A 25,954-nucleotide genomic window follows, 5' to 3' on the forward strand; every position below is an offset into this window, starting at 1 on the left:
TGGAGCTTGAGTGTAAATCTCAGTCTATCTTGGGAACTTTTTGCTTCTTCACTAGCAGATGGGATGCAGTAGGACAGTGTGTTGCACCTAGTTAAGCGCTTGTATTTTTAACAGCTCCTTCTCGAGATGAAACGCTGTTTCAGCAGCACAAATCCCCTCTCCAGCTCCCCCGACCCCATGTAGGCAATTCCCAGATCCACGCTGCGGATAAAAACAACAGCGCTGGTTTTGTTTAAGGTTGGGCTGAATGAAAACAGGAGGGGAGGAATGTGCTCGGCAGAGGAGGAACCGGCGCTCGGCCATCCCCGCGCTGCTCCCTGGCGCGCGTCGGGTGGACAGAAACCCTCGGCGCGGCCGTGCGCGGACCTGCCGCTTGTTCTGCCCTCAGAAGGGGCATGTGGAACCCCCTTCCAGTTCACTCCGGTGCAATATTTGGGGAAATGAAGCCAAATAGGACTTCTTCCTCCTCTCTGCTTGGTGGAAGTGGAATCAGAGAGGAGTTTCTCCTCCTGGGAGGATGTTGATGTTGGTGGGTCTGTCTGAGAGCTGTTTGCAGGGAGTGATACCATGGGCATGGCCAACCTTCAGCATCTCCAGCACCCCACACCAGAGAGAAAACCTTTCACAGGCTTCTCGATGCATATCCTGATGTATCCACACCAGGACAGCCCAGCAAGACTCCTAGAAAGGTAGAGGAGATGCTCTGTGGTGTTTCCCTGGTCTTCCAATGCCTTCCATCACTCCCACCACTGCAGCAAGGACTTTCCAAACCCCTACTCCAGAACAGGCAGTGTTTAACACTCACTTTTTGCCTGTGCTTGACACTGTTTACTTCAGGTGCCAGGCAGTGAGGAGTCAGACCCAGCGTGTTTGAGCGCTGAGCAAGCACTAGCTGGAGAAACCTGGGATTTTCCAGCGAGCCCGAGGCTGTCCAGCACCTCACTCCCGGAGCCTCCTTTGAAATTCCTCCTCTAATTAATAAATAAGTAGCAAGTTTCACTGACATAATTTCGGAGCTATTGCTCTTAATTAAATAACAAGTTATTAAAATAGTTTCAAAACTGGAGTCTTCCCTGCCCAGTTCATAGTCCTTGGTCTTTTTCCCATTAAATGTCCCTGGTGGAATGCCTTTATACGCTTGTAACTAATTAGAAGAGGTGAAGGATCTCAGACCGCAGAGAAACACGGTATTATTGAGTGTGTGTGTACGATCCTGGAAACCAGGCAGTGATGGCAGGACTCATCCCTGCCCCTGCCAGTGCCCCTGCCTTCCTGGCAGGATGGAGATGGGAATGCAGAATCATGATGGGTCTCATCTGTGTGGTGCTATTCCCATTAATATTTGTATTAGTTTATATATATATATAAAAATATTTTATAGAAGCACAATATATATTTATCCTTATGTGTGCCCGTATAATGTATCTTTTTGTGCATGATACATGTTATAAATTTCCTTACAATATGTATTGTGCATAATACATTAATACAAATTAATGTATATATTAAATAGGCTACTACATTGGCATTTGATGTTGGAGAAGGGGCAGCCAGCACCCAGCTGCACCCTGCTGCAGGTCGGGTCAGCGAGGTAGCTGCACGGTTTATTTTCCTTTGCCTGAGAGAGCTTTACTCATGAATAGAGGGAGGGGATCTGAGGCTGGGATGCTTCTGCCAAGAATGATTTGGAGGCCTCTTTTTATTAGTCAGAGCTTTTTTATTCCTTACTGGAAGCCTGAGAGGAGCCGTGTTCCTGATGGCAACGTTGCTCACAGGTCTGCATGATTCTCAAGTATCTCTCATGTGAGCAGCTTGCCTTAATTATACATTTATTTCTCTCTGCTCATGGGTTGCTTTCTTCCCTATTCCTCAAAAAGATGCCCTTGTACCTGAGGAATGGATGTGTGGTGGTCCTGACTGACTTTTTTTTGAGGTGGGCAAAAGGACACCGTATCCCAGCTGTTGGTTTTGCAAGGGACTTGAAGTTCTTGGCAGCTGCAGAGGAGGAGGAGGCGGGGATGTCCACACCATGAAGTCTCTGCGCTGTCTCTATGTGAGTTCAGGCAGATGTTGGGACCATCAAATGACTTCCACCTCCTGGGGAGAGGCAGCAGCCCAGCACTGCTGGCCCCCACCCTGCCCTGCCTAGCAGGAAACCAGTTTGGGAAGTGCCTCCGTGTTGCCTGCGGATGATCCAGCCCAGGAGGAGGAAGGAGACCACTTTGGATTGAGGTCCTGGCACTGCTGGGAGGAGGCAGGGTGGAGGGATGGAGACCAGCCAGCTTCCTAACTATGCAAACAACCCACACCCATGCTCAGTGTTTATCCCTGCCGAGCCCGTCACCATGGTATCTGGGCACCTTTTGCCAAGGTGAGTTGAAGCTGATGGAGCAGATCCTCAGCCAAACCCCAGGCTCTCTAGGCATGTGCCTGGGAGGTCTCCTAGATCAGCTGGATCTTCCAGAGGTACTGCTGCTGGGATAATCCCAACCATTTTGCTGCTGCCTTTGGACCCCCTGCTGCTACCTGCCCGGTCCCTGGCTGACTTCTGTTGCCATGAGCTCCTCCAAGCAGGTGCATCCTCAACTCTGCCGTGAAATTCCCTTATGCTGTGTCACACCATAGTGCCTGGTGGGTGGCCAGAGAGGTGGATCCACAGCCCCTGTGCTGGCACTGCTGCCATCATGCAAAATTTGAGCCCTTTCTCCATCATGTGGCTCTGGGAGGGAGGAGGAAGAGGAAGAGGGAGAGGGAGAGGGAGAGGGAGAGGGAGAGAAAAGAGAAGGGAAGAGGAAGAGAAGAGGAAGAGAAGAGAAGAGAAGAGAAGAGGAAGAGAAGAGAAGAGAAGAGAAGAGAAGAGAAGAGAAGAGAAGAGAAGAGAAGAGAAGAGAAGAGAAGAGAAGAGAAGAGAAGAGAAGAGAAGAGAAGAGAAGAGAAGAGAAGAGAAGAGAGAAGAGATCAGAAAAAGAAAACAGCAAAGAGGGAAGAAAAGCAAGAGCGTATTTTTTTCTGCAAGTCTATTTAGCTGAAAAAAATAAGTTTTGTTACCAATGCTGAGAAATTTCAAAATGGGAAATGTCCCCTCTTGCCTTACCAGCAAGTTACTGCCCCAGCCACTCACTGAGGGGGTGAGAGGAGATAAGCCACATCAGCTCATCCCTGTCTCCTGTCTCCAGTGTCCCTCCAGACCTTCTCGCCAGCCTTGCAGGAATGCAGACTTCTGGTGCAGCTGCCTTCCCTGCACAGAAATAATTGTTCAGGGGATGAGACTTAAGGCAACCGTGGATGGATTTGGTGGCTTCTTGTTTCCAAGTGATTGCCCAGCAATTGCATTATGGCTGCTGTCACAGGCTGTGCTGAGGGACTGAGTGCCAGCTGAGAGGGGGCTCTGGAAGACCACCTCAGCTGGGATTAGTACCTCCATGCCACAGCTGGGTGCTAAAAAGGGATGGGCTGTGAAAGAAACGGGTCAGGTTTGCTTTCCTCTGTTGTAGAATGATTTGGGTTGAAGTGACTTTAAGGATCGTCCATTCCACATGCCTGAAATGGGCAGGGACACCTCCCACTACCCCAGGTTGCTCCAAGGCCTGTCCAACGTGGCCTTGGACACTTCCAGGAGTGGGATATCATCGTTTCCAACTCTCACTGCCTTCTGTCTTTAGGGAGGTCTTTTGCTTTGTGTTGAATTTATGTGTGAGGCAACCTCCCCCATGGACAGGAGGCAGATCCCAGCCTCTTCAAGGTGCTGGGTGGCTTTGGGAGCTGCAAGGGAACATGAGGACCTCTGAGTGTTGCAGGATTGTGATTTACATCCGGGTCCAGGCCTAGTTTACTTCGGATAATTTATACCCTCTTAGTCACGTCTGAAGAGAAATTAAAGAGATTAGCTCCTCTGAGCCTTAATTTCCCTGCATGTAAAGTAAGTTCAGTAGTTGCATTCCATGAGTCTTGGTCTGGCTTTGAGAGGTCTTGGAGATCCTCTGGATACAAGGTGGTAAAATGAATGCTAAGTGTTGTATGGAAAGAGGATGACAGATTTTATGCTTGTGGCTGCAGCAGAGGAGTCAGGTTGCAATATTCCAGCCTTTCCACTGTGCACATGCACTTTCCAAACAGTTTTGTTGCAATTAATTACAGTGCAATTAAAGCAGAACGACAGTGCTAACTAAGGGCAAAATCTTGTGAAACAAATGGTGTTTGGGCTGATTTTGTAATTGCTCCAAGTTCCTCAGATACAAATTACAGTTGTTAGGGCTCCTGATTTATGGCAGAGCAATATACACACAGATAACTCAGGGCAAGGGCTGCCTGCGTGGGCTGAAGGTGCAGAGGTCCGTGTCCCATCAGATCTCCTTGTTGCTGACCCATGAAGGGTGGGTTCTCTTTGAACTGTCCCTTGGCCAGCAGGACACAGGTGGCACCAGCTGTCCCTCTCTGCCTCATCCCCAAGGCTTCTCAGGAGGTTTCCTCACCAGGGAGGTGTTGGTGCTGCTCTGGGTGCAGCTCCATTCTGGGCAGAGGGGTACATGAGAGCCATGAGTGGGGACGTGGTGGTCAGAGGGATCCCATTCATCCATGGTGGTCCAACTATGGGAGAACGTGGCCGATGATGCAGGAGCATGTCCAGAGAAGGGCAGTAGAGGTCAGGAAGTGTCTGGAGCACAAATCTGATGAGGAGCAGCTGAGGGAGCTGGGAAAGGGGCTCAGGCTGGAGCAAAGGAGGCTCAGGGGGGACCTTGTGGCTCTGCACAAGTCCCTGACAGGAGGGGGCAGCCGGGGGGGCGGGGGTGGGTTGGGCTCTGCCCTCAGGGAACAACGGACTGGATGAGAGGAAGTAGCCTTGAGTTGTGCCAGGCGAGGTTCAGGTTGGATACTGGGAAATTTTCTTCACAGAATGAGTGGTCAGGCATTGGCACAGCTGCCCAGGGCAGTGGTGGCATCTTCATCCCTGGGGGGATTTAAAAGCCGTGTGGATGTGGGACTGGGGGACATGGGTCAGTGTTGGGCTGGGCAGTGGTGGGGAGATAAATGGTTGGACTCAACAGCATTTTCCAACGTGAATGATTCTGTGATTCTACTGAATGGCTTAGCCCTTGGGTCCCAACCTTTAGGTGCTTACAGAAGGTCCCTGTGAGGGTGAGCAGGCGAGGCTTGGCGTTGCTAAATCACAGAGAGACCCTGCTGCTTGATCCCTCTCAGTCTGTCCTGTGGGGCCAGAGTAAACCACGATGGATCAGCTGGGGAAGGTGACCTGCAGAGGGAATACAAAGAGGTTGTGTCCTTGTTGGCTTGTCTGGGGGGTACCAGGCATTTTGTTCCATGGACTGGTTTCCTCTGCTCCTGTTTCTAGCTGTACTGGGAATATCGCGCTTTGTTTTCGTGCAGGAAGCCCCTTTCCAGATTAGAGAACTGGAGTGGGTGTTTTCCCACCTGTAATTAAAAGGAGTGAACCTGTGACGTTTTAGCAAAGAAATCCTGTGTCGTGAGTGTTTAGAGGTTATTAGAGTTAAAGCATTTCAAAAAATCCAAACAAAAACCGCCACGTAATTCAGATACCGCAATCTGGAGTTTAAAAATAAGTGAGGCAAGTTTCTGAAAATGTCAAGAGATCGAGCAAAAAATGAGATGAGCTTAAAGCATCAATTCTTATAATCAAGCCCTTCTGTATTCATTTTTTACCAATGGATAATGGGGTTTGGGCTGTGAGTTGATGTTCCAGTGCTGCCATGAACCTACTTGGACACACCAAGAGCTCCCCACAGGGTCATAAAATAAAATCATAGAAACACAGAACAGTTTTTTGGAAGGGACCTTCAAGATTACCTGGTTCCAGCCTCCCCTGGGACAGGGACACAGACAGCTTCCACTGTCCCACATTCCTCCAAGTCCCCTCCAACCTGGCCTTGGACACTTCCAGGGATGGAGCAGCCATAGCTGCTCTGGGCACCCTGTGCCAGGGTCTCACCCCCCTCACAGACAGCAATTCCTTCCCAATATCCCATGTGTTCCTGCCCTGGGGCACTGGGAAGCCATTCCCTGTGTCCTGTCCCTCCATGCCTTGTCCCAAGTCCCTCTGCAGCTCTCCTGGAGCCCCTTTAGGCCCTGCCAGGGGCTCTGAGCTCTCCCTGGAGCCTTCTCTTGTGCAGCTGAACACCCCCAACTCTCCCAGCCTGTTGTCATAGGAGAATATTCAGCCATGGAGTGCTGATGCGTTCACCAGCCACCACAAAATCCCGTGGTGCTCACGCACATCCTTTGCTGTGGGTCTCAGGTGTACCTGGAAAACCAGGGTGTTTCTCACCACCACCCCAGCTGTGGATTGGAGTTGAGCATCTTCCCCCAGCAGGTTTTGGGTACTGGTGCTCCCCGCAGCACATCCCACCATCAGCTGGGCTCCTGCTCTGAATACTAAATCCTGAGACAGAGAGAAGGAGCCTGAACGCTGATTAATTTGAGCCTGCGCTGCTCTTATCCTGGTTTCAAAGTAATTGTCTCTCTTGTCCACAATTTTCTCTCCTTACATTTCACTGCATATTTATTAGGTTTTTGTGAGGCTATCTGCAGCCACATTAAACCAATTTACTTCTTGAAATGTCTGACCTTTGATCTTCCAGCCACTGCCTTTCAGAGCCAGAAAAAGAGCCTTTAATAACGTGTCACATGAAAGGCTGGCTGCAGAGGCTGTCACTTGCACACCCCAAATCCAGTTAATAAACTATCGGATGAATCAATTATTGCCTCATGATTGTTACCTATATTTCTGTGCTAAACAGGAAGAGTATTTCCCCCCTCTTCTCCCAATCGCTTTGTAAGGCAAATGCATGCAAACAGTTATAGCTAGTATTTCTCAAAAAACATCCTCAATCTTTGTAGCCAGTTCTGATCTTGGCAGATGTGTGGGGAGGGGGTTTGCAGAGACATTAGACTGTCTGTGTGCATCTCATTTGAGGAGTCCCTGCAGCATCCCTGTGTGCTGTGTCTCCTGAGCCCCTCCAGCTGCCCTCTGCAGCAGGCACAGGAGAGGAGAGGGGGTTTAGTGGGTTGCAGAGTGCTTTGCTGGGGCTATTTCAGCTGTTTTCCAGGCAGCAGCAGTGAGGCAGGGGTGTGCCTGGTCTTCTCCATCACAGCAAGGTTGGAAGCTGCCACCCCAATGACTGCACTCCTCACTGTCACCTCCCAGCACCCCAGGCACCTCCTGGTGTCCTTGTGCATCAGGGCTGGACACTTCTGTGTCTTTGCTGAAGGACAGGCATTCTGTTCCAGGGGTGGTGCCTCACCTCCTGACCCATGCAAAGGACAGACTGGGGACAGGAGCCCACTGCCCTTCCAGTGGGCTGCTGGCAGTGTTGGCACAGCCAGCTCTCCGTGATAGGAGTCAGGGCAGCTCACGTCATGGTCTTTGCTGGATCCGGCCACACCACGTGCCTTTTATTTTGCATTCCAGTTACGTAGTTGGAGTGTCAGCTATGTTATCTCTCATTGCTACAGAGCCATAGAGCTCTTGGAGGGTTGCTGAGAGAAACAGAGGCAGATGTGGCCAAGCTGGTGTTGAAGTAAAGACTTGGGGATGGAGCTGGTGGAATCCCTTGGGGTCTCCACAGCCTCTGCACACAAGACACTGCTGCCCTGAACCCCAAGAAGACACTGGGTCTAAGATGCCTTTTCTTTCAGGCTGCTAGCTCTCTGCATCTGGTTTGGCCTGCTGTTGGGGAGAATGAAGAACACTGTTCAAGTCCTCATGGAAGCCAGAGCATCCACGAGGCCCGAGGGCTATAAGGAGGCCCCTGCTCAGGCAGTGGGGCTTTGCTCAGGCTTTGGGGAGAGGTATCCCTAGCAATCCCAGCTGCCCTGGTAGGGGCAAATCCCTCCCTATTCTGCTGAAATCAGCAGCGAAGCTGGGTTTCACGGGGGTGGAATGGGCCAGTGGAGTTTAAGCACAGCAATTACAGTTTCTGTCACCCGCAAGGTTTTCTGATGTGTCACTCTGGAACAGCGTCTTGCCCAGGAGCTCCATTTCACTCCCAGTGACATCTCTCTAGGGCAGGAGCAGGCAGCTGTCCAGAGGGTACAGATCCATCCTGGAAGTGGCCTTGGCAACACACTTCAACATCCATGTATTATTTATTTTCCCTGACTCTTTTCATCCCTTACATAGTTGCTTAACAGCATCAGCCTTTCACAAAGGGATGGAGAAGGGCTGAAAAATGCAGGAGGCAACCCAGGTCTTCTCTCTCTGCTTTAATCTTCCCAGGGTGACTTCTCACTTGCCATGTGGGAATGGGATATGGTCCTGACATCCCCAGTCTGCAAAATACCACAGCACTGAGCAGAAGCAAAGTCTTGAATTTCAGGGGAAGGAAAAAACATCTGCATTGCTCTCTGGCACATCTGTGCTGATTTGGCTCTGTGAGGACTTGGTTTCAAGCTTGTAGGATTCAGCCTCTTCAGAAAGGCTGGGATTAATTGCTGAAATGAGGAGTGCTGAAAGCTGGGTGAAGAAGAGGTGGAGAGAAAGAGGGAAGCATGGAAGTACTCTGGGTTGATAAATCCTTGTGTCAGTCTTGAGTTTATTAACATTCATGGTTAAGATTGTTCTGTAGGAGATTATCTGCTGGGCTTTGCCTGCCGTGGATGCTGAGGGAGGTAGAAATGAGCATCACTGGGGAGTCACAGAACCATGGAATTGTTTAAGTTGGAAAAGCCAGAAGGTCCCCTCTGAGTTCCCTTTTCTCCAGGCTGAACCCCTTTCCCAGCTCCCTCAGCTGCTCTTCATCAGACCCTTCACTTTGTAAGTTTCGAAGCAAATCTCAAATTTGAGACAAGATTCAGATGGTCCTGAAGACTTTAATAAACTTCCATGAAAAAAATAACTGTGCCAAACCAGACCTTACTCTTTTCATTGTTGATTGCTTTTTGGATAGAGGCACTTAGTCTACTTTCCAGCTTTAATCCTGACTCACACCTTGCTTCCTGAGGCAGGTAAAAAGTCATGATCAGACAAACGTTTTATTCAGGACTGTTTAGAAGTTAAGCTTCACAGAGGAAATCAGGCTGGAATAAGACAGGGATGGGGAGAAGTACCTGTGTTAGTCCTGGCCATGGAAAGCCAGATGACCACATTGACATGGAAGTCCTGGAAACCCCTGCAGAGACTTCTGCCTTGTCCTTGGGTGTCTCAGAAATCAGCACTTCACTTTCACATATTCCAGCAAAAAGAGCCCTGGCATTGTGGGTTGATTCTCTTTAAAATGATGCTATCACTTCTGCCTCTTTTACATTCAGCATCCTGTGGTACCCTGGCAAGAGCATCCCAGCCGAGGTGCTGTGCATTGTTTTCCAGCCCTAAATCCATGGGGGCTTGTGGCCCCCACCAGGTGGGCAAGGAGAAATCCAAGCCTTTCTGACCTTCAGCTTTCCTCCTTGGGAGATGAAATTAATACTCCCTGCCATACCTTGGAGGGATGCTGCTGGGATTAATTAGTTAATAGAACAAATCTTGCTCGCCTGCCTCCGTGAGGGCAACTGTCGTGTGGCTGAGTCTAAGATTCACCTTTCCAATGACCACAGGGGACCTTGGGTCTCTGTGGCTGGGATTTTGCCACGACTTGGGCGGGAGCATCCTGTGGATCCTGCCAGGACCCACCCCTTGGGTGGTGAAGGGCTGAGGCTGTTGCAGGGATGCCGTGGATGCCTCCCTGCAGCCCCACACCGCATAATTCCAGGCTCACAGTGCTGCCTCTGCAAAGGTAGATTTGGTTTCTATTAATAAGGGGATAATAGCACGGGAAACCTGACTGCAGGATGGCCCATGCCCAATTACTGCGGTCGCTGGGCTACAGCAGCCGCTTCCCTGCAATTATCCCACCGCGTGCCAGCACAGCACAGCCCTCTGCTTTATTCTTAGCAACAGAGCCCCGGGCAAGGTCAGGGGGGTCCCTGCAGCGAAAGTCTCTGGGTGGGGAATGCAGGAGTTGAGATGGGGGATGGCAGAGCCACCTCGGTGTCACCTGCCAGAGATGGGGCTGGTGGGGACGACATAGAAGTGATGCTTCCCCGCCCTGGAATATGCAGCCGTGAGGCTGGCAGCAAAGCAGTACCCTGTTTTGTCCTTGTCCCAAGCCAGGCGGTGCCAGGGGAGTCCTGGTAACCCCCAAGGGGCACATTGGTTATTGTGGGGTCATAGCAATCAGCCTCATTTTTTGGGGAAGCACAAAATTCCCAATTCAATCAAAATTCAGGGGTGGCCTTGGCCACGCTGGGTTAACACTTGGGCTTGATGATCTTAGAGGGCTTTTGCAACCTAAACGATTCTGTGATTCTATGATTTAGGGCTGGATGTGATGCTTGGTCTTGGTCCCAGTGTAAAATGGTTTATATGGAAGCTCTGCTCATTTGCACCCACTGGGAATTGGCCTGTCCAGCTTAGCAAGCCCACAGTGGAATCAGAGGTAGGAAGGGCAGGGGGTGGTCTGGGGATTGAGATTTGGGAAACCCAGCGTGAATTTCTTTTCCAGCACATTCCCTATGCATCTCTGAGAAGCCACTTTCCTTCTTCATCCCTCAGGTGGGTATCCACAAACATGGTTAATGGCCTGGCAAGAGGGATTCAGTGAGAAGAGGTGCATTCCACACAGGGAGATGCTGAAAGCCAAGCTACCCAAATCACTCTAAAAACCTGGAAGACCCTTCCTAAACTTGTGTTGGCTGTGGGAAAAAGATGAATGAAAAATATGTGTTGAGGATAAAAAGTGATGCTTAAAGGGCAGGAGTAAAGCCTTTCTGTGAGAGAAGTCCAGCTCGAGCCTGTGCTGTTTCAAATTAAGTTTTTGGTTTCCTAGAGGCAGCAGACGATGGTTCACTCAATTCTCTCCCCACTGTCATTAAAACTCGAGTGTGTTGTCTGGATATAGTATTTTGCCCTACCTTAAGAGCTCTAATCTTTTTAGGACCATTTCTTGCTGCTATCTGCAGACACTCGAAAGCCTTCTCAACCGCGGAGTGAAATACAATCCCTGTCTTGGGGAGCTTTCCCTCCCCTTTGTCTTCTGCACAGACAGAGGGAAAATTACCACTTAACAAATCTGCCAGGTCTGAAATTTTCTCCCCCCCCCTCCTTCACCCCTTTTGCAGCTATCATTTGTCGGGGGTTGCTTTCTCCCAGTGCCATCTGCCTTTTGCAGGGAGATGGTGAGGAGCGTTTTATTGTTTGCCGAACAATTCCCTGCAATTTGCTGTTCGCTATTTCTTTCGGGCTCCTTTAATCCTTTTTTTCACTTGCTGCTGCTTATTTTTAGCTTGCACGCCATTTGTGTTTGTTCCCCAAAACTGTTTATATTTTTAAAAACCTCACTTTGTTGGTACTTCTTTTTGAATGTCCCTTCTTGCATGCAAAACCTTCCCTGCCCTGTCCTTTCCACAGCACCCTGTCAGGCTGGGTGGTAGATGCAACAAGCTGTCATTCCCAGCTTCTCTGACTACCCCTTTTTTGCCCTGGAATCCCACTCTTCTTTCATGCCCCCATCACTTTGGTTTTGTCCAGTGAAAATCCCAGCTGAACTGTGGAGGTGCCGAGTGATGCCACCAGCCCAAACCTGCCAATCCCAACTCCTTTTGGGTGATTTACTCTGTCCTGGTGCACACCAACATCCTCTGGCTTTGCCAGGTGCCAAAACACTGCCATGATGGGCTGAGCCACCTGGCTGCTGGGCTGGTGCCACCAACCATGGGCTGTGGGCACAAGATTCAGCACATGGCAACCACCTGGCATATGGGATTCACTCAATGGTTTGGGCTGGAAGAACCTGGAAGGTCCTCTAGTCCAACCCTCCTGGCAAGGGCAGGGACACCTTCCACTATCCCAGGTTGCTCCAAGCCCCGTCCAACCTGGCCTTGGACACTTCCAGATATGGGGCAGCTACAGCTTCTCTGGGCACCCTGTGCCAGGATCTCACCATCCTCATTATGAAAAGCTCCCTCATATCTAAGCTAAATCTCCTCTTCTTTAGTTTCAAACCTTTATCCCTTGCCCTACCACAACATCCCTGCTAAGAAAAGTTTGTTCCCATCAGAGCCCATGGGGTGGCCCTGACCTGGAGCCCTTCTGAGCTTTAGGCTGCCTCAGTCTTTAGGATAAAGCTGAGCCTTAGATGAGAGCTAGTTCAGGCTGATAGTCTAGACAGAGGGCTGAGTTGGGATTTAGAAAAGCTAACATCAGATTTTGGCTCTGCCAAGGGCTTCATCCATGGCCTTTGCAAATCATCGAGTCTCTCTGTTCCTCTTCTGTACAAAATGGGGGATCTCTTTGTTCTCCCACTGTTTCTTTGGAGCACAAGCATTCAGGAGTGGATTATTCCTTCCTTGGTCTCACTTATACAGTGCCTTTAAGGGAATGAGCATCCAGCTTGTAGCTGTAAGACACTGGCACAGTTTAAATGGTCACTACAATTAATTGCAATAGTAATAATAACAGTAACTGTCGTCCTAGTAGTAGTAATAGTAATAATAATAATGATAATAAAACCTTGCCCAGTAGAAACTTAGTCAGGTCTGAACATGCTCCGAGCCATCATCAGTAAACAATAATATTGGATATTTTTGTTTCCTTGCTTGTATGTGCACTGGTAGGGCTATGCCTCACTCCTGTTATTCAGTGCTGCAGCTGGAGAATCAAAATCCATTTTTTCTCCAGCCCATTCTCAGGATTCAGAAATTCAAGCAGAACTTTGTTATCTGTACAAACAGCTCCTGATCTGCCCCAATTGATTGCCCCGAGGGCAAGTAGCCACATCCAGCATGACCCCCTTGTTCTTGAGCTACACGAACTGTCTCTGCTGTGCCAGCCAGGAATACATATTTCATTTGTCCCTGGTGGTCCTGTCTCCTCCCTCATTAATATTGCAACAACCATTCCTCCCTGGGAGCACCACCTGGCCTCTGGAAGGCTTTGAGCCTCCCTATTTTGGGCAGAGGTACATGGTAACTCTACTAGCTCCATCCTCCCACAGAGTCAAAGCTGCTGCATTTTTCCTGGGATCATTCAGAAAGTAGGTTTATCACAATCATCATCTCTCTCTGTTTTTTTTTTTTTTTTTACATGAACAGGTGAATTTATGTTGGAAAAACAACTTGAATTTCATGACCTCAGAAAGTATTAGGAATAGATCTGGAGACACTTTCATTTTGCTGCTTTTTTTTTGCTTTTCCTGGAGGTGCAACCCTAGAGCTGCATCTTTAATTGCTGTTTTCATGAGCATCACAGCAAATGCACTGTGGTTTAGGGGGAAAAAAAAAGTGGGATCTCTGTTAATAACCAACACATCTCGCTGCCGATATCTCAGACCAACAGAACAGTGTTATTTCTCCTGTCTCCTAATAACAAACTGATTTTCTCTGTTGTCTTTCAACATCTGATGAGTTCTTGCTCTCATTTCCCTTTAGTAAGTGCTATTTTGTTTCCATTATTACTCAATAGTAAAATCTTTTCCCGGCGACTTTACCAGAAGTAGATTTACAGCTGTGAAAATAAGCTTGGGCGTGATGAGATCTTGTCGTTTTATTATCTATTAAGTGCCTCGCATGACTTTGTCGTTATCAAAATGTAATTATGCATTTTAATAGTTCCATCATCTCCGTTTGTTGGTTTGTTTGTTGGTTTTGTTGTTCTGGTTTTTTGTTTTTTTTTTCTTTAGGAGGGAAATTATGAAAAAACTCCAAAATTGATCCTTAATACAACTCAAAATATGAATTCCGCTGACTTTGCTGGCTTCTTCCAGGGGAGGGGCAGAAAATACCGTGCACAGCAGCGGTGCGGATCTGCCCGGGGTGGTGTTCGTGTTAAGACACATCGTTGGTTTGGGCTTTTTTTTCTCCATGCACATGGAAAAAGCTGGCGTTTCCTGGTTTGAGATACAGTATTTACTGATCCTTGCGCGGCGCTGGATGTTAATTGTCGTCGGAGGTTCTGGGCGTGGGCGAATCATTGTATAATGCCCACACCCTTCGGGTGGCTTAGGGCGCGGCGTTGTCTTTGCCTCACCGTGCAGTTCTAAGATGTATTATTACCCAAAAGCAACACGCCCTTCCGTGCTTCTTTTGTTTTTATTAGGGATTGCTCTGAACCAGCGCTCCCAGCACCTGGCAAAGCCGCTGCTGGATGTGCAGCTCGTAACTCAGGCTTGCCCGGGCTTCCTGCTGGGATTCCCTGTGGAGCAGCTCTCACTGCTGGTGCTTTGGGGTGGGAGCGGGCCAACTGGGGCACCTCCATGGGCTTGATGGCTTCTAACTAAAGGCATCTGGCGTGGCTGAAGACCACCAGGGACTTGGGCTGGTCTTACCTAGGCTGAGCTTGCAGACTGCGCTTACCTAGACAAAGCTTTGCGTGATGGGTAAGGGTGGGAGATGGAGAGGTGGGAAGGGCGAGTATTTCTGTCAGAATTGGACAGGGCAGGAGAGGATTACCCCTTTGCAGAGGACTTGCAGCCTGATCCCTGTTTTGGGCACTCTGGCTGGAGATGCCCCATGCAAGGGCTTTTGAATCTGTGAGCTGCTCCACCTCAGTTTCCCAACTTCCCGGCAGCCGCCCAGCCACTTCTCCCACGTGGTGCAGGTCCTGATAGTGGCCAACACAGCCAATTCTTTCTTCAAATGGAGCCATTTCTTTCAAACTGTTTAGCAAAGAGGTGTCCCAGTGAAGAGCCCACTTCATACATCCCACTTGGCCATTTGCAGAAACACACCACGGATGTCACATCTTCTCCACCCTGACACAGCCACTTTGGTGACTCTTCCACCGTCTCCACCTGGACAGCCCTCAGGTGTCACCCTGGTGTCAGTGGTGACGCCCCATCAATGGTGACTCCTTTGCTCACTTTTAGGTTGCTGCCACCTTCTCCAACCACCCAGTTTTCCTTCTGTGAAGAGTTTTATTACTTTTTCTTGCCTGAAGCAGGGGGCCGTATTTAAATGAAACACATCCAAGGCAAACTTGCAGAGAAGTCTCACCTTTCGTGTGCCACATGATTGAATAGGGGGGCAAAGATGCAACCCCCTTATTAGAGTAATATAATTCTCCATCTCAAATAGGAACCAGGGATGTTTTAATGATTGGGCTCATTAGGTGGACTTTCCACTTAAAGTGTCTGTCTGGCAATTAAGTCTGGAAAAAGCATGACTGATGACCACACCTTCTGTGACTTAATGGGGAGTCTGAAGGCTGATCTTATTATCACACTGATACAGTCTGTGATAAAAAAGAATTTAAGATACTCTCCAGAGATTTATTTGCCCATTAGGAAACTGCCAGGAGAAGGTAAGGTCAAAGCTGAACAGAGGAAAGTACTAAACACTTGGGATACAGGTGGGCAAAAATAGGAGGGCAAGATTTCTGCTCTTGGCTCCTTTACTGACCTGTTCCCTGGCCTTCAGGAAGTCACTTTCTTCGTGTGTTTTTTCCAGTGTGAGTGGTCGTCACCTTGTTGGGCCCTGTGGTGGCCCTGCAAATACTTGATGGAACAGCACCATGTCTTTGCCTGAGTGACACAAGTCCCTGCTGCCATCCACCGCTGGATAAGCATGTGGAAAAAGTGGTGTGGAGTGGAAGGAAGCACACACAGTCAGGAGGAAAGTGATGGTGATTAGGGCAGGGAGATTAAAAACGCAGAATTTCTGTTCTCCTCCAAGAGGATCCTCGTGGGTCCTCAGTGATTCCCTCACCTATTCTGTCTGCTTTAAAACATGACCTGCTGTAATATTTTACTTAAGCCTGGTGTTTAATGGACTGGAACTTATTGTAGAGCTCACTGTGCTGGCTTCAAACCTCCTGTTGGGTACCATTTTACTGACATTAGCTTGCCATAGCTTGTCAGTGATTTTAACTCTGCCGATGGGTTGAATGCCCCAGGATAGAGGAGCCGACTCTTCTGGCTTTGTACTTCACTTTAGCTTCCTTAAGTACAATGGGGAGAGATAATTCAGCTAAATAGATTTTAGTACAAAGTAAAGGTTTTGATGACAAAAGAACTGCTCTGCATCTGGGTCAGTTTTGTCAGATTAATGGTGGAATTGTGAAAAACTGGAATTGTTTCATTTCAGCATCTACAAAGCAAAAGTGTTGACTTTCACTGGCAGCATGATTTCTTTAACTCAAGGTTTGCTGTGGTTTTGATTAAACGGATGCCTGGAATTTAGGAAAACATTTTGTTTCAGGCTGAGCAAGTCAATTTTTAACATTTTTCAGTTCCAGAAAGGAGAAGACCTGCTCACTCTCATCCTTCTTCTCCTGAACAGCCTCCTCCACTTCACTCTGTGTCCTTTGCAAGGGAGTCTTGCCAACTCTAGCCCTGTCTCTTCCATTAGAAAAACAGTCCCAGACTTTTCTTATCATCCTTCCACTTTGTCTTCCCTCCGTGCCAAATAGAGTGTTGGGAGTCATTCCCTGCCCCCCCATGCTACTTAGATTTGTGTGGACACTAATAATTGAATGTAAAGGCATTTGCTCTATGTCTTTAAGGAATCCTTTTGAAGTTGACTCTTTTGACCTTCAAGGCCCTTCATAATTTTTTCCTTCTCTGTTTTCCTCCTCTTTGTTGTTCCTCGTGCTCCTGTAATCTTCTCTCCTGCCTGCTTCTTTCACCTCCTCCCACCCTGCTCCATGACTCCGGTTATCTGCTCCCTGTATTTGAAGCATTTGGTGGCTGGTGCAGCCAGCATCCTCCTCTGCCACACAAGGCTTCGTCTCACCCCTCTCTGCGAGGAGCCTCTCCTGCCCACCCTGTTCTCTCCAGGTGGTGTTTTACCTGCACTCTTTTCGCCCCTTGAATTGCTTTTTTTGTCTCACTCCCATTGGGAAATGTTCAATTAGGGGACCTGCCTTAATCTTCTGGCCGGCCAAGTACAATATGTCCACCCACAGCTTTCAGCAGGGGATGGGCTCCCTTCCCTCTCTCTGGACAGAAGTAGGTCTCCACCCTCCTGTGCTTATGGCCTTGTAACTGTGTGAGCTTCCTGAGCTGAATCCACACCGTGTCCATCCCCACTGACTTCTCTGCTGACCTCATGGTCTCCCTGCAGGTGGTTGTTGGGATTGTATGTTCCCACACTGCCCAGCACACAGTGGGGTCCTGCATCCCCTGACCAGACTCTGCAATTCACAGCGTTTGGAGTGACTCAGTTAAAGAGGTTGCAGACAGTGGAAAAAGAACCCCAAACGTTTAGGTAGTATGTAAGAATTTCTAGAGAATTTCAGTTTTACAGCTTCAGGGAATGGTTTTCTCTGTTTCGCCAGGAGTTGCAGCATTCCTGGGGTGAATAGGAGGACTCAGCTGACCTATCACAGAATCACAGACTGGTTTGGAAGGAACCTTTCGTCACTCCAACCCCCTGCCATGGGCAGGGACACCTTCTACTATCATGCCCTGTCCAATCTGGCCTTGAACATTTTCAGGGATGGGGCAGCTACAGCTTCTCTGGGCAACCTGTGCCAGGGCCTCAGCACCCTCAATGTAAAGAATTTTTTTCCTTCTTTCTGGCTTCAGTGGGACAAGCAGTCTTCTTTCTAGAGAGTAAATACAGCTCTGAATAAAGGATGTGTACACATGCACACGCACATATTTCATGGAGATATTTAGGCATGGGAGTGCTGGTATTGGAGGGGAAGCAAAGCTCTCACCCTGCATTTATCTGGGCAAGGTTTTCCTGCTTATTCACCGGGAGGGAGGAATATGGATTTGCTCGTAGTGGAGGTAAATATTCACAGTGATTTCATGAGGACTTGCACTCCTCCTGCAGCAAACGTGTGAGCTGAGAAAGGGCAGCAGTGGTTAGCTCCGTGAAGAACTGCTCCCCCTCCTCGCCAGAGTACAGAGTTCATTTTTCCACTGACGCATCCCTGACAAACGCCCAATGAGAGCTGGCATGGGCAGCCAAGTGATTGTGTTGTCACGGCAAAGACCAGTGAAAGAAGAGCAAGATTTATATCGTGGCTGCTCAGAGGGTTGAAGAAAAATGGCCCAAAGCCAGGAGTCATGCAGGCATGGCTGATACTGTCTTCAGTCTTTTGCCAAGTGTGGGCTGGATGGTGGCTGATGTGAAATGGGCTGCGCAGTCCTGGTCCAAGTCTTGGTGGGCATGGTTCCACGTCGCAGAAACCAACCATGCAGTTGACACTTTCACTGACAGTCTTAGCAGAAAGATGAGTTGCTGAATTGGCCCTGAAGTTGAAAAAAAAATGAAAAATCCAGAGAATTTTGCAGCAGGAGAAGCGCAACCTTTTACCAGGGAAGCAGATGACCCCAGAAAGCCCAGCACACACAGACACTGTGGTGATGGGTTTAATCTGCTCAAAAGCAGTGAGGGTAGGGCTTTAGGTTGCTCTGTGGAGATGTGGCCTCAGGAGCAGGTTGGCTGCATACCTGTGGTTGTGTTATTTTATCTGCTCTGTGCCTTGGCTCCCTCTCTGCACAACTGGAGCACGGAGTCAGGGAATGGTTTTGGTGGAAAGGACCTCTGAAAACTCCTGACCCAGCTTCCACCTCTCAGTCAGGCTCATGCCTTTGTGTGGTTGAGTTCTGAGCATCTCCAAGGATAAAAATCCTGGCATTTCTCTGGCCTCATGGTTCAAGGTTTGACCAGCCTCTTACCAAAAAATGTTTTTCTCACGTCTGATCTAAACTTGCTTTGCTGAAACTTCTGCCCATGGCTTCTCGTGCTCTGAGAAGAGTCTGACACCTTCTCTATAGTTTTGCATTAGGTAGGGAGATGAAAAAGTGAGATTCCCCCTTCATGCCCTCTTCTCTGGGCTGAACAAACCTCTCTCTCCTCACCTCGTGTGCTCCACCTTGCTGACCATCTTGGTGCCTCCACAAGGGCCATTTCTGTCTGGAGACCCCAAACTGGCCACAGTGTTCCAGCTGTGATCTCACAATTGATGAATAGAAAGGAAGGTTCACTTCCCTCGACCTCTGGGCACCGCTTTTGTTCATTCAGCTGGCTGTGTGCCTGGCCACCTTCACTGCAAGGACATGCCACTGTGTTCTGGGCACCTTCTTGGCCACCATGTCTTTGTCTATGAGGTGTCTCTCTCGGCAAACACAGGTGGTAATTGCTTCCTCTGAGGTGGGATGGATGGGAAGTGCCAGGGTCTTGGCAGAGTTTGGCAGATTGTCCATTAAAATGCAGGATTTGGAGGATCAGATGGGGCTAGAGCTTGGCCATGTCGTGTTCCCATCTACATCAAGAATGAGCCAAGGCTCAGATTTCTTCTTTTAAATAGTGAAGCCTGCTACCTACAGAGAGGTGAGGTAGCTGCAGGAGCTGGAAAGTGCTGTAGAAAGGCTGAGGACACACAGAAACACTTTTTTTGTGTCTCAGACTTGTTCAGAGGAGGTGCAGCTTGTGTAGCCTTCGTGGTTGCTGATTCAGTACCTGCCCTGTGAATATAATAGGAAGATTTCTGTCTCTACCACTGCCCATCCATCACCTTTCACAAGCCTAGAAAAAAGAATAAGAGGAATAACAAGAAAATAAAGAAACATTGCAGCCAGAAAGCTATCCTCTGTGTTTCACAATTCTATAAATTATGCCCTTCCCTTCCTCTTTAATCGCCAGGCATATAAAATATGCTTGCAGCAGAATCATATCCTTCCATTAAAGTTTCAGAAGAGAAATACAGGTCCCATCTGCCTGTTTAGCAAAGCAGGGCAGTGCACAACCATTTCTTTTTTTTTCCACCCCCTCAAAATCTACTTTATGGCAGGAGTTTCCTCTTTAGGACTGGCTATTTATTTCATTTTATAATTTCAGCATGTGTTTCCACAAGTGATCTCCTCTTTGTTCTCACATGGGTCTTTCTCCAGTGCCTTCACACTCGAATGCACCTAAAGAGCAGAGGTGCAAACTGCCCTTGGTGAAGGTCAAAGGACAAAGAAGGTCTTTTAGGACTTGAGCAGGATTGTTGAAGGTGGATTTCTGCTCTGCAGACAGGACAGACGCTGTCTGAACAGTAGGAGTTGGCAATAGTGAGAATTACTAAACTGGACTGTGGAGGCAACCATGAGCTTCACTGCCCATCCCTGCTTGCTCCCAAGGATATTAATTTTTATTTCTGTTGTTCTGGAGTCAGGATGGGCATAAGAGCTTACGGTTGGGTTGCCTGCATGATGGAGAACTGAGTGTGGCATTGTCCCTGTTCATACAGGGCCTGTCCCCATGACTCCCCTGTGCAAAGGGCAGGGACAGGAGGCTGCTTTGGGGTGCAGCCTCCCTCGGCGTGTAGGGTGGGATGTCGGAGGGTGGGTACATCCAGGGGGACGTGTGACACAACTTGTGTCTGGTTGTGCATGTGAACAGGGCTGGCTTACAGCTTTGGGAAGCAGTGATGGCTGAGAGGGCATGACAGCCTCCACTTCTGGTTCAACCCACTGGGTCTCCATGGAATCACACAATGGTTTGGGTTGGAAGGGGCCTTTAAAGACCATCGAGTCCCTGCCATGGGCAGGGACACCTTCCTCTATCCCAGGGTGCTCCAAGCCCCATCCAACCTGGCCTTGGACACTGCCAGGGATCCAGGGGCAGCCACAGCTGCTCTGGGCACCCTGTGCCAGGGCCTCCCCACTCTCCCAAACAGCAATTCCTTCTCAATATCCCATCCGTCCCTGCCCTCTGGCACTGGGAAGCCATTCCCTGTGTCCTGTCCCTCCATGCCTTGTCCCCAGTCCCTCTGCAGCTCTCCTTTAGGCCCTGCCAGGGGCTCTGAGCTCTCCCTGGAGCCTTCTCTTGTGCAGCTGAGCACCCCCAGCTGTCCCAGGCTGGCTGCAGAGCAGAGGGGCTCCAGCCTCTTGATCATTTTTGTGGTGTTCTCAATACCTGTTCAGTGTCTCATCATGGGCTACACGAGACACGTGCAAACTGGCCTGAATCATTATTTATAGCACTGCACCCTTAGAAATCTCTCCTATGCAGCAGAAGGACATTCACCTCTTTTTTTTACCAGAAAGCCTCATTTTTATTCAGTGGCATTCAGAGCAGAGTGGATCCAGAGGGCTGAGGCTGTGTGTCTGATTTTTCCGTGCCTGGAGATTTACACCCGCACTCCTGCTGCCATTAAAGGTGCCCTGCTCCAAGTATAAATCAGACTGTGCTCTGGTGGATGCTTTATGTGTTTCCCAGAAGTCATGTGCAGAGGTAGAGAGGACCCACTGCAAATTCTGCACTGGCTTTTGGGGGCTTTTTTGAATGCTGGTGGGGGGAATACAACCACAGGGGGATTTATATTCCCTTTTCCTGAAGGGTTCACCATAGAAAAGGCTTTGCCTTTTTTTTTTTTTTTACCACCTTGGGCAAGAAGCTGTTTGGTTTGATAGAGGTTCAAATTTTATTTTTAAGCAAAATATGAGAAACACCGGAGAGGAAACCACACTCTTTTCCTTAGAATTAGTGGAAGAAAAGACAGGGCTACAAAAATATTCTCTGATGCACACAGTTGATGAGCATGTACCTTGGCTAATGCAGCATTGAGGGGCTCTGGGTGTCCAACAGGATTGTACCTTTTCATCTAAAGGTGGTTTTTTAATAAGGATTCAGTTCTTGGTTTTACGATGTCCTGTAGTCCATCTCTGTGTGTCAAATGTCAGCAGCTCACATTGGGCTCTGATTCTGCAATACCATTTGGAAAAGGGAGCTGAAACCAAACCCATCTCAGACCTCAGCCTTCCAGTACTTACAGGAAGATGATAAAAAAAGATGGAAGGCAACTTTTTACATGGGCAGATAATGATAGGACAAGGGGGAATAACTTAAAACTGCCAGGGGGCAGGATTAGATTGGACATTGGGAAGAAATTCTTGGCTGTCAGGGTGGTGGAGCCCGGGCACAGGTTTCCCAGAGAAGCTGTGGTGGCCCCATCCCTGGAAGTGCCCAAGGCCAGGCTGGACGGGGCTTGGAGCAGCCTGGGATAGTGGAAAGTGTCCCTGCCCATGGCAGGGTGTTTGGAATGAGATGATCTTTAAAGTCCCTTCCATATCAAACCATTCTGTGAGTCTCATGACCTACCTGAGGGAGCCTGTGTCCAAGGCCATGACTCAGGGAAAAGGGAAAGAGAAAAGTTGTGGGTAAATTTTCCCCTTAATCCCCTTCCTGTTGCCCCTAACCTGCTGGGACGAGCAGCTGTCCTGGATTTTTTTTTTTTAACTCTCCATGCTTTGGCTCCCCTGATCCAATGCCTGGTCATCAACAACCACAAATCCCCCTTTTTCACCCTCCACAAAGGGTGGACCCCCCAGCAACCACCTGGGCAGGGGGAGCAGCCCAGCTCTTGGCCACATCTGCGCTGCGCTCGCGCACACGCCCACAGCACCGTTGCCTTGTAATTAAATCTCTTTTTCCCCGACTGGAAGGATCCTGCTATAAACAAGGGTTTTCTCTAACCATAATTGCGCCCGGCGGAGGGCACAGCTCTGCAATAACTCGGGGCTTTGTTCTGCGAGCGGGGAGCGAGTCCCTCTGCCTCTCCTCAGGTATGCCAACAATGCGAGCGGAACTCCCCGCAACCTTACATGAATCCCAGGGCAGGGTTTGCAAACACAGGCAGTGGTCAAAACGGGGCTTAAGTGCCTTTATAAATATTTTGAAGTGCCGGCTTGGAAAAGGAAAGTCCCCGGCGTGCTGCGGTGCCGGTGTTTCATCCAGCGCTGGTGTGCGGCTTTGAAGTGTGGTGTAGGCAAGCTGCTGGGCTCCTGCCCATCCCTGGGAAGGACTGAGTGAACAAAAATATACAAATCTGTATGGTTAAAACTGTGCAAGAGATTGTATCCACACCCCTTTTTGTCGTGTGTCTTCATGGACAAATGGGGAAGAAATTAGTGTGCTGCAAGGGGTGTTGTGTTCAAGTGAGGGGTATATGAAACAAGATAGAATGTGGGTTAGAGAGAGCCACAGATGGGAGGCGGGGTGGGTGAACGGACAGGTAGATGCTTCCAAGTGTCTGGTTTTATTGTAGCCCCATACCTGATGAATTTTCCTCTCCTGGAGAGTGATCAGTGCAATGTATTTAACCAGAGGCTGTCGTACTTGTGCTGTGGAGGGACGTGCGAAGCACAGACAATGAGATGGCAGGGTGAGTGGGGTGAAACCCTGATGTTTTCCCACACAGGACAAAAAGTAGGTCCTAGGATAGCGTGAGTGATTCTACATGCCTTCTGGTGCTCTTCAGAACATTTCCCAACCATGCACACCCAGAGCATTCTCCAGTCCTTTGCTCAGGAGGTGGATCAAACCTGCACCCTGGGAAGTGTACAAAGAGGCAGCCGTGTGCTCTCCACGCACGTGCAGTGCCCTTTTCCAGCCCACAGATCCTTGGGGTTGCTGCTGTGTAAGATGTTTGGGTGTTTTGTTTTGGTTTGGTTTGGTTTTTTTTTTTTGATGTAAGAGAGCAAGAGCAAAGCAGCTGCTCCTTCGGATGCTCTCTGTGTAGGAGCTGAGAGCCAAAACATCCATAGGTATGGATGTCACTGAGCAATTTGGGTTGGAAATGTCCTAAAAGACGATCTGATTCCAATGCCCCTGCCATGGGCAGGGGCACCTTCCACTATCCCAGGTTGCTCCAAGCCCTGTCCAACCTGGCCTTGGACACTTCCAGGGATCCAGGGGCAGCCACAGCTGCTCTGGGCACCCTGTGCCAGGGCCTCCCCACTCTCCCAAACAGCAATTCCTTCCCAATATCCCATCTGTCCCTGCCCTCTGGCACTGGGAAGCCATTCCCTGTGTCCTGTCCCTCCGTGCCTTGTCCCAAGTCCCTCTGCAGCTCTCCTGGAGCCCCTTTAGGACATGGAAGGGTCTCCAAGGTCTCCCTGGAGGCTTCTCTTCTCCAGGCTGAACACCCCCAACTCCCTCAATCTGTCCCAGTATGTCACAATGCACTGCAGGGTTGATCTGTAACATCCTGTAGGTTTCTCTGGAAGCTGTAGCACTTTAACTGGACCGGCCTAGTTAGACTTGCACCATTTCCCCCTAAGCAGATGCAATCAGAGCTGTACAGATGTTGCCTAACACATCCAGCTGTGCCAATGGAAGATATGCCTCTCTTCTGGAGTTTGCTGCTGGAACCATACTCCAGGAGCTCCAGCCAAGTTCTCTTCACCCAGCTGCCCATAGCAGTTGGAAGAAATCTGATTGCTGCTTTTCCCCAGCAGAAATTGGGATTTTCTTAACACCTCAAAGGCTGAGCTTTGTGCAGCAGTTACCTCTGGCCTGGTAGTGGATCAGAAGCTGGGGTTCCTTTCTTATGGCTCTAGCATATCTTGGATCAGAAGAGAGCACCTGTCCTCACTCTTGAAGGGCTCTACAGGGGCATACTTGTGAAAGGGGATCAGCCACGTTGATACAAGGTGGTTTTGCAGTGGTGTAGCTATCTTCATTCTGCACTTCCATATCCCGTCCCTGGAAGTGTTCCAGACCATGTTGGATGGGGCCTGGAGCAGCCTGGTCTAGTGGAAGGTCCCCATGGCAGGGGCTTGGAACTGGATGAGTGTTAAGGTCCCTTCCAACCCAAAACACTCCAGGATTTGTGATCTTCAAGGTGGCTTCATCACAGAATGCCAGTGCAATTCAGATCACTCTGCAAGTCTGTCCTGCAGACAGACCACTGTAATGTCCTCATCCTCTTTGTGCTGGTACAAATCCAGAACAGCATCAGTTAAATCCCTGGAGTCAATCCAGAATTACACCAGTATAAATAAGAATCCATTTTACCCAGCAAAGCCCCCCCCCCAAAAAAAATGTAATTCACTTCCAGCAAGGCCAGGCTCAGTCTGTAGGCAGTGCCCTGTAATTCAAAGACTCCTTTGGACATACCCTTTGAGTTGAGGCATGTGAGCAGCTTCCCTCTTCCCTTAAAGCTGTTTCCTTGTAAAGCCTCTATGAACTTGTGCATGTGTCGACGTTATGGTTATCACACATGTAATTTCATCTGACATTGTAATGACAGCATGGGGAGTTCAAAATGTAACAGTAAATATAGTTGTTAGGGGAAAAAAAAATACCAACATCCTAGCCCATCATCCTGAATGCGTCTTCACGTCATGGGAGGGATGCAGACAGAATCCAAACACCATCAGCATCTCTGGGTTCCAGTTGGAAACTGCCTGGAGTTCAGTATAGGCCAACACAAACAGGCAAGACTGTCTCTCTCTACATGTCAGGGCTGCATTTTCTCCTCCTTTTCCCTATTTTTTTTTGTCCATGTTGTTGTTTTGGAAAGGTCCCCCCTCTAAAGAGGGGAGAGCCCGGGGGTTCTCCCTGCTTGCTTGGGGTGTTTTGTAGCCTGTGGCATGATGCACGCCAGATCCTGCACTCACCCTTGGCCGGGAGCTGAGTCCTGACTCGACCCCTGGTTATTTTTGAGTGCTGTCGGTTTGTGATGCTGTATTGAAGGGTCATTTGCCAATTCCATTATAAGCCTCATTTACAACTCAGCTGGTTTAAATCAGATCAGACTGTGAGTTGGCATGTGCAAAGAGTCAGCTGGGACATAGGACTTGCCTGCTGAGGGACCTGATCCCACGGACCCTCTCCTTCCTTGCAGAAGCACTGGTTGAAAAAATTAATCCTACTGATTTTCAGTATTATTTTTTTTCCATGTGTTTGAGCAAAACATCTAAGCAGTGGATATTTTTCTTTTCCTTCTTCCAGGGAGAGTTCAAATGTTTTTTTTCTGTTGGTCCTCCACCAGCTTTGACTATATTTACCAAGCTGGGCATGGGTGGGCCCCGCCGGATCGCACGGATTGCTCAGGCGGGCGAGGCTTTGCAGGATCTGAGGGCTGAGCTGAGGACTCAGCTGCTGTTTAGCTTGCAACCAGGTTGGCAGAGAAACCAGGGACTTTGCACGCAGAAAGAGCTGAGATACAAATGAAATCTGAATCTGACCCTAGATCTTCAGTTAAATTGCTCTGTAACCTTGAGAG

At 49.1% G+C, this 25,954-nt stretch overlaps 1 protein-coding gene across 5 annotated transcripts in view; it reads left to right on the forward strand.

Annotated features, from left to right (window-relative positions):
• The window catches only part of ZBTB7C (zinc finger and BTB domain containing 7C), a 153,068-nt gene that overhangs the window by 102,639 nt on the left and 24,475 nt on the right, over window positions 1-25,954 (forward strand). The gene's annotated exons all lie outside the window — the stretch shown is intronic.

Source organism: Aphelocoma coerulescens, assembly GCF_041296385.1.
Source record: "Aphelocoma coerulescens isolate FSJ_1873_10779 chromosome Z unlocalized genomic scaffold, UR_Acoe_1.0 ChrZ, whole genome shotgun sequence".
In the NCBI taxonomy this organism is placed as follows: Eukaryota; Metazoa; Chordata; class Aves; order Passeriformes; family Corvidae; genus Aphelocoma; species Aphelocoma coerulescens.